At 40.6% G+C, this 9,187-nt stretch overlaps 2 long non-coding RNA genes across 2 annotated transcripts; one reads left to right on the top strand and one right to left on the bottom strand.

Annotated features, from left to right (window-relative positions):
• Positions 1–5,332: 5,332 nt before the first annotated feature.
• LOC127304683 (uncharacterized) lies at positions 5,333–6,428 on the top strand. Its single transcript, XR_007853492.1, has 3 exons — positions 5,333–5,618; positions 5,847–6,017; positions 6,134–6,428. It is a non-coding gene; the product is annotated as an uncharacterized lncRNA (long non-coding RNA).
• A 1,581-nt stretch (positions 6,429–8,009) lies between these two features.
• On the bottom strand, positions 8,010–8,906 carry LOC127304682 (uncharacterized). Its single transcript, XR_011745953.1, has 3 exons — positions 8,578–8,906; positions 8,328–8,465; positions 8,010–8,111 (listed from the first exon to the last, which is right to left on the bottom strand). It is a non-coding gene; the product is annotated as an uncharacterized lncRNA (long non-coding RNA).
• Positions 8,907–9,187: the final 281 nt, after the last annotated feature.

Below are 9,187 nucleotides of genomic sequence, written 5' to 3'. Positions count from 1 at the left end.
ATTCGATCAAGAAGGTCCCTTTTAAACTCTTCTTTGTTGCGTGTAAATGATCCAGAACAAGAAGTATCCAGCAAAGTCTTGTCTTGAAAAGAAAGTCTTGCATAGAAATTATCAATAATAACATTACCAGGAAGCTCATGAATGGGGCATTTGAGTATTAAAGACTTCAATCTCCCCCACGCTTGGGCAATACTTTCTCCATCATGAGGCCAAAAATTATATATGCGATTCCGATCCTTATGAATTTCACTTGGAGGATAGAACTTAGAATAAAACCGGGGCACAATATCATTCCATTCAAGAGAATCCCCATTATCCAGTAATTTATACCAATGCGCCGCCTTACCGGACAGCGATAAAGAGAATAATTTCTTCCTCACTTCATCCATAGCAATACCTGCACATTTGAATAACCCGCATAATTCATGCAAAAACAGTAAATGATCACCGGGGTGGACAGTTCCATCCCCTTCATAGCGGTTATCCATAACACGTTCAATAATTTTCATAGGTATTTTATATGGTATCACTTCCTCACCTGGCGCCTCATCTACTACCGTTGCAGTAGTAGTAGATTTCCCAAATAGAAATTGAAGAGAAGAACTCTCCATAATGACTTATGGCAGCAGGCAGAAATAAAATCAGCACAACAGTAAAGGTTTTCCTTACCAATTCCACTTACCAATAGCGCTTCACTCCCCGGCAACGGCGCCAGAAAATAGTCTTGATGACCCACAAGTATAGGGGGTGTATCGTAGTATCTTCGATAAGTAAGAATGTCGATCCCAACGAGGAGCAGAAGGTGTTGACAAGCAGTTTCGATGAAGGATTCACTGTAAATGCTCACAGACAAGTATTCAGGGGGTTTTGATGTAACAGTTGAATAAAGTACGAGTATGTAAAGTGCGAGAGTAACAATTGCAGCGAGTGGCCCAATCCTTTTTAGCACAAAGGACAAGCCGGTTTGTTTACTTATAATGACCAAACGTTCTCGAGGACACACGGGATTTTAGTCTAGTGCTTTCGCTACATACGGCTAAATAATCTTCATTGTTGTGATAAGTGTTGTGTGGGTGAACCTATGCTAATGTACCGCCCTTCCTAGGACTAATACATACTTGTGATTATACCCCTTGCAAGCATCCGCAACTACAAGAAAGTAATTAAGAATAAATCTAACCACAGCCTTAAACTCTGAGATCCTGCGATCCCTCCTGCATCGATATACCAACGGGGGTTTAGGTTTCTGTCACTCCGGCAACCCCGCAATTAGCAAACGAATACAAGATGCATTCCCCTAGGCCCATAAATGGTGAAGTGTCATGTAGTCGACGTTCACATGACACCACTAGAAGAATAACACCACAACTTAAATATCACACCATTGAATATTACTCAACCATAGTTCACTACTAACATTTAGACTTCACCCATGTCCTCAAGAACTAAACGAACTACTCACGAGACATCATATGGAACATGATCAGAGGTGATGTGATGATGAATAACAATCTGAACATAAACTTGATTCAATGGTTTCACTCAATAGCATCAACAACAAGTATAGATCGATACCGGGAGAGTTTCCCCTATCAAACAATCAAGATCAAACCCAAATTGCTACGGCGGTGACGGTGTCCAGCGGTGATGACGGCGGTGATGATGGTGGAGATGATGATGATGGTGATGGTGATGATGTCCAGCTCGATGTCGGTGACGATGGCGTCGATTTCCCCCTCCCGGAGGGAATTTCCCCGGCGGATTCCTGCCCGCCGGAGAGCTCTTTTCTCTCTGGTGTTCTCCGCCCCGCAGAGGCGGCTGTAACTCTTCGTGAGGTACCCCTTCTGGCTTAGGTTTTCGGGACGAAGGATTTCGCGAAGAAAAGGAGGCGAAAGGGGGCGTGGGCCCTCCACACCACATGGCGGCGCGGCCAGGGCCTGGGCCGCGCCGCCCTAGGGTGTGGGCCCACCCTGGCTCCTCCTGGCTCCTCCTTCTGGCTTCCTCCGTCATCTTGAAAAATAGGATTTTTGGTATAATTTCCTTCCACAGGTGATCTTCCGAAATATTGCCTTCTGACGGTGCTTTTTCCAGCAGAATCCTGGCTCCGGTGCTTGATCCTCCAATAATGATGAAACATGCAAAATAGATGAAATAACATAAGTATGGTGTCCCAATATGAAATATATCAATGAATAACAGCAAATCTATTATATTATTAAAACAACAACCAACCAACGGTTTAGATTAGCTATGCTTAGGCCAATTAAGAACAACGGCCAAGATTAAATACCTACCGCGTGCCCCGGGTGAGAAAACCTAACCGACCCAAACCATTTTGACGCTAGATAATCGGTTCTTAATCCTTCCTTTCCTAACGCACTCCGGGTGTCAGTTTGGATATGCACATAATGTTTCCTTCTACCCCACGTCTACCCCATCTAAGCGATCTGGTTCCAAGTTTGATCTACTGCCGCCCAGTTGTGGATGCCAGCCGGCTATCGCCGCCGCTTTGCATGGCCCTGTCGCCTCTCTTTCTATCCATGGCTGTTGCGCACCCCTTAGGTTCTCTTCCTCCAGGTATATTCTCCGTGTGGCGCTGATTGTTTACCATGGCGGAATCCATGCAAATGAGCTAGGAGACTGAGCCCAACTACTACGATGTATTTTAATTCTGGCCGAAGTGATCTGCCTCCACACAAACTGTAGGGTACGCCAGCGGAACGGGTCGAATCCTCCCAGCCGGCACCGGCGCCGTCGCAGCAGCAGCAAACGCCAGAGGCTGCCCGTTCCGGTGGACATGCAACACCTGTGGTGTCGAGTTCAAGTCGCTTCAGGAGCAGCAGGAGGACCCCATGTATGACCTCCATCGTCTCAAGGTGTTGTCCTCCGTCCATTCATCACACAGCTTGGAAAGTTCTGGATTGAGCCGGTTGATGGAAGTCTAATCCAGAGCAGAACAACATATTTCTATACATATATTCGGCCAGATCGATTAATTACGTCTCCAGCCCGTGACAGCCATTCACAAGAGATGGACAAAGGTAATAAACTTAGATTGATTAAAGGTTGCAGCGATCCATCGATGGTAAGTACTCTTGGTCCTTGAACATCATTGACGATTGTTTAATTAACTGCAGATGGCTGCAATGCGTAGCACCCATAGCATGCAGTATACACCCGTAGACGATCAAAGGCACGAGCAGACGTCCTGCAAATTGAAGGCACGGCAACACAGCCAACCTTAGGTAATATCCCCGTGCACTTCATGCGTATTTGAGTATTTTGGTCACATTTCTGTAGATCATGTTATACGTAAAATATATTATATATTGAGATGACTTCCGAGTTGAAACTGTACTGATATTGGTCCGTGAAGCATACATTGTTTTCCTGCAACTCCAATTGTAGTAAAATACTGTCATAATATCGAGACCACTCAAGCAACTATAGATTATTAGTACCCTTCAGATAAATGTTATTTATCACCAGATGTATTCCATGGCAAACGAGTATTAGTCTGCAAGAAGCTTCTCGGAGAGGTGGCCGGGTTTCGAAAACCGTGGAGTTTTTGTAATCACGTGCACTCCTGTACAAGAGCACGATGGAGAAGCTGTCAGCTCTAAGAGCAAGGGTTGAATCAGCGGTAGCCCTGAAGCCAAGGCGAAGGGCTGAGGCGACATGGCGTGGAGTGGAGTTCCGCTGGACTCCAAACATGTGACATATATGAGTATTTCAGGTTTGATTTATAGCTTTCGGTTAGTTTCAGAAGGGTCTAGCACTGCTAATCTTTTTCAGGCTTTCGAGGAGTACCTGCCCAGTCTGCTAGGACTGTTGAAAGAAATTGATTATCCGATCATATAGTGGTGTTGTTATATGAAAATGTTGTGGACTGATTGGCCTGATGTTTTGCCAATATTTTGCTACAGAAGCACGGCGATCTCCATTCCTAGGACCTTGGCAGGCAATCCCTACCCCTTTCAATCAGTCACGCAGACAAGACGACGAAGCGCCGTGATCTTCATTCCTAGCCTTCGTGCAGGCACCGGACATCCTGGAGCAGTCGACCAGGTGATGGCTATGGCATATGGGCCAAAAAGGGTTCAGATAGTAATAGCTGATGGGCAGCGGACGACACAATTGAATCTGCTCTTGGGTTCTATTCGAAGATGGTGGTGCTCCCTTGCAGGTTTGGATTCGTGGTTTTTAATTACTGATGTATTGAAACTTCACATATTTTGCTTTCATGTTTTAGATTGAGTTGCTGGTCTTTTTTACTTGATTTTGCGTTGTATGAGATGAATTTTTAACAATTTATACACAGATCAAATCATTATGAGCTATCTATCTTATGACAGGTAATGAGGCTTAGGCTGATGCTCTACACCCTTATTTGATTATTTCAGTAATTGGTGGAGTGACCAGTAGGTAAGATCTGGACCTCAATTAAAGAAAAAAGATATGAGTGATCTTTTTTTATGGTTTTATCCTCATCTTTTGCCTTGAATTGAACATAAATCATATGTAGGTCCGGCCATGAAAATACTATTAGTTTGCTCGAACCAACATTTGTTCGCAAGTATAACACCAGTTTAGGATTTAGTCAAAATATGAGCTTAGAAAATACTTTGACTTGAGCACTAACGTATTTTCCTCCCTAGATTAGTGAATGGAAGTGACCAGCACCAACTTAAATTTATTTTCTAAATTGGATTTGCAAACGAGAATAAGCTTGGGAAATGCTCAGCTACATGCGATACGACCTCCATTGTTCAGAAAATTGAGGAAGGTGTCGCATGTACGTATTCATGTTTGTAGGTCTTAATATCGTCTAGGGATTATGTTCTTGTGGGAGCTAGGAGTGTTCCAGCAAATTGCCTACGTTAGGAACATAACATGCTCACTACATAAGTTGCACAAACATGTCTATTGTGGTTTAGTGATCTTTAGTAAATTCATAGTTAGTCGGCGATGATGTAATGTTTAATTTGCAATGTGCGAGGATGTGGCTGCACTAAAATTGCACAGTATTATCAGCCATGAAGGGCCTTGATTTTTCATATTTGAGAGGTATTGGGACACCATTTCTTATCTTTCATCCGTATAATTATTTTACTGGAAAAAACTCCCTTTTTACCTGATGCATCTATCATGCATGTTTGGTTATCTAATCCTTGCGCTGTAAACAGACACAGATTTTTATTTTCTCATAATATAGATCATTTCTCAAATACTAATAACAATCGTTCTTTCTCAGTGCAGGTACCCCTTTAGTTATATTCATCAATATCATAATACACAAGATGAAGAACTGGGGTTCTCTAATTGTCAAAAAAAAAAGAACTGGGGTTCTCTACAAAAATATGAAATATAGAAACCTTGATGCGCTTTATTTAAGTTGGTCGGAATAATATGATAGGTTCAATCATTGTATCTTACACCTTCAAGTGCTTCTATGGGTTGAATTTGCACCAGTAGTGTTTGGTCTTGGAGCAACAGCTAGCAAGCATCCAGTTCGACCTTGCCATGATCCGTCAGGTTCGATCCGCAGTGCTATAGCTATGGCCAAACGCTGCTCCATCTGTCTTCTTCGATGTCAACTGATCAGATAAAATTGAAAGGTCAGGGCTGAAGCCTCCTATGGCTCTTTTCTAATTTCATTGGTCTACATGCATTTACAATTATCTCTGAATCTTTATGTGCTGGAATTTGCGGTTATTTTAAACTCGAAATTTTCAGAGTAACACAAAAAATACAAATTCAACAACATTTATATTTGACTATGATTCTTCAGAAAAATACATCCAGTTCAGTGCCGTTTATAACCTTATTCGCTTAATCTTTTACAGACCTTTTTGTCACCGTTTCAAAGTTGTCTCGCTGAGAGTTTTTGATGTAGTCCCAGACCTTTATTATTCGAGTACAATTGAGACAAGATATATGCAAGATCATCTCATGGTTAATTGCAAGGAATTTTAAATTGAAGGTGCAGCAGATGGCGAGGCACTCCATCAAATTTGGTAAATAACAATATTTGACAACTATAATATTCAACTTTGGTTATGCAGTTTTCTTACGAACAACCTGCTCTAATGTGAATTATGAAGAGCTAACTTTTTTACTTTGATCTTTTCAGGAATTTGTGCTATCGTTGCTCCACATCTGTTTTCCATCTGTTTTTTTTCTCAGCCGCTAGAGATGTCCATCAGATAATTGAGTACGCGATGGCGTCGGGGACTGTTATAGCGGCCGAGATCTGATTGGGCCTAAGACACAAGCCGAAACCATCGTCCCGCCATCAATCATACGGACACTAGGACATCAACAACACACGGAAGCGTCTAATCGAAGCTGCCACGATGGTTAACAAAACTATCCGCTGCGAGAAGAAGTCAAACCACCGGTGTTGTTTACTCCATGGCCCGTATACCCATGGTTGATCTTCTATAAACATAAGACAATTGCAATATGTAACAATAATTTTTCTAAGCATGTTAGTATGAAAAAATTGTGAAAACATAAAAAATAAACAACTAAATTAGGAATAAAACAACAAAGGCGCGTGCAAATAGCATTTGCTGTTTGAAGCTACAATAGTTGCTACATAAGTGTGTGACATATCCAGTTACCAGAATCCGTAAAAAATGTAGTAGCACAAAGTCTGATTGTGTCCAAAATGTATTATTAAATAAAATGAGTTCATGTATATTCATGGTTAGTGGACTTGAGTGTAGGTCAATGCAGCTTTGGGTTGAGAAACCGGCGCAAAACAAAAATTGTTGGCGGTAGAACAATCAGATGCTTGGCCATATATTGGATATTCTAATTTTACTGGTGACATTTACCAAGAGAAGATTGGCTACACGAAGCAAGGCATGGTTGTTTGTCAGATTTGGACTATATTCATACAGTAGATAAATTTAATTAATAATAAACATGTATATTAATATTGAATAAAATATAAAATAAATCCAAAAAATATAATGTCCATAAAAGATCTATACCCAAATATTGGCTAGCCCCGCGAATTCGCGGGCCACCTTGCTAGTTATGATATAAAATAGTGATGCAAATTGGACGTATCACCAATTCCCTTTGTCATGCGATATTTTACTTGTCCGAGGTTTGATCATCGGTATCACTCTATACCTTGTTCAACATCGTCTCCTGACAAGTACTCTTTACTCGTACCGTGGTATGTGGTCTCTTATGAACTTATTCATATGCTTGCAAGACATTAGACGACATTCCACCGAGAGGGCCCAGAGTATATCTATCCGTCATCGGGATGGACAAATCCCACTGTTGATCCATATGCCTCAACTCATACTTTCCGGATACTTAATCCCACCTTTATAACCACCCATTTACGCAGTGGCGTTTGATGTAATCAAAGTACCTTTCCGGTATAAGTGATTTACATGATCTCATGGTCATAAGGACTAGGTAACTATGTATTGAAAGTTTATAGCAAATAACTTAATGACGAGATCTTATGCTATGCTTAATTGGGTGTGTCCATTACATCATTCATATAATGATATAACCTTGTTATTAATAACATCTAATGTTCATGATTATGAAACTAATCATCCATTAATCAACAAGCTAGTTTAAGAGGCATACTAGGGACTTCTTTGTTGTCTATATATCACACATGTACTAATGTTTCGGTTAATACAATTATAGCATGATATATAAAAATTTATCATAAACATAAAGATATAAATAATAACCACTTTATTATTGCCTCTAGAGCATATCTCCTTCACTTTCTCTACCTGGTGAATATCAGGATTGCCTTCTTTTATTTGATTCGGAGCAAAGGACCTGATAAACTGAGATAAGCCATCCTCAAATGCACTGCACATGTTTATGACAGCTTCTCTGTAATGTACCAATTTCTGTTGGAAAAAAGCAGAAAAGAGAATGGAAAAGATTAGAAACTTGTGCACTCATAGTAACTATATACATTTCATGTCAAATGGAAAGAAGAAACACCAGTAACTTACTTCTTCATTAGGAGATTATGGTGCATGACATCTGATGAACATGTCTATAGCAGATGGGTCATTATTAAAAAGGACAGTCTTGTTCCTAAAGCAAGCCTTGAGCTGTGGCAGTTACACAATTTTTTTAGAATAAAAGCTTGGTAAGTAAATTCAAACATGCTATTCTAAAAAATGTTGAACATCATTTAATGGAACCATATGCAAAAGTACAAAGAAGAAACTATTTACAAAAGCCAGTGTATATTTATTAGGAGAACCAGTTCATACTTTGGAAAATCAAAAATATTGAAAGTATTAAGAGAAAACAATGGGCAGTACCGGTAGTTTTCCAAATGATCCATCAGTGTTGGTATCCAAATCTACGACATGCCTTATTAACTGGTTAGTCCAAACACAAATGCGAGGTCCAGGTGGCAAATCTACAGCGTCTGTTTCCAGTGAATCTACATATAGAACCTACAAAAACAATGTAGAAAACAAAAAATGATTATGTCTTATAAGAAATTGTTACAAAAACAAAAAAAAAAGAAGAATAGAAAAGAGTGAAACCAGAAATGAATGAACTCACCATTAGGTATGGCATGCAAGCTTTAAACCAGTTCTTTTTTCCTTTGGCGTTCGCGGTCTTAATGAGGATGTCGATAATAAATCTTGCCCAGTCCAACCTTTGGATTGCTTCTATGTTAATCACCGCTGGATAACACTTTGGGCTAACATAAATTCCTGTTGTAGGAGCAAACACAGAAGACATAAGGAAGATAATGAACTTCCTCAAGTAAGCATCATCAGCGGGATAGATGCGTTCCAACTGCTTCTCCACCTCTGATAAGGTTGGTTGCCTCCCATTGTTGATCCCCATCATCTCTAGCACAGAACTTGTTGCATCAATGTTTTGCTTGTACGGGACAGGGTGTGTTCACACTCACAACCGACTGAACATTAACTGGGATTTTCCCCCTCTCACCAAAATCTAGAACACAAGCCACTGGATCAAAGTGTTCCATGAGGAATCTGCATAACTCTGGGATTAGCTTTGAACACTTCATGCTAAGGATGGCACTAAAATCTGCTCCACTGATCAAAGCACGTTGCTTAGATGTCATTCCTTTGCAAACCCTAACAACCTTCATTGGAGAAGAACGGTTGAATAAATTATTCTGCAGCAAAAATGTAGTAGC

This window comes from Lolium perenne, chromosome 5 (assembly GCF_019359855.2).
Source record: "Lolium perenne isolate Kyuss_39 chromosome 5, Kyuss_2.0, whole genome shotgun sequence".
NCBI classification, from domain to species: domain Eukaryota; kingdom Viridiplantae; phylum Streptophyta; class Magnoliopsida; order Poales; family Poaceae; genus Lolium; species Lolium perenne.
Note: the sequence above shows the minus strand (reverse complement) of the source record. Positions and strands in the feature narration are given on the sequence as shown.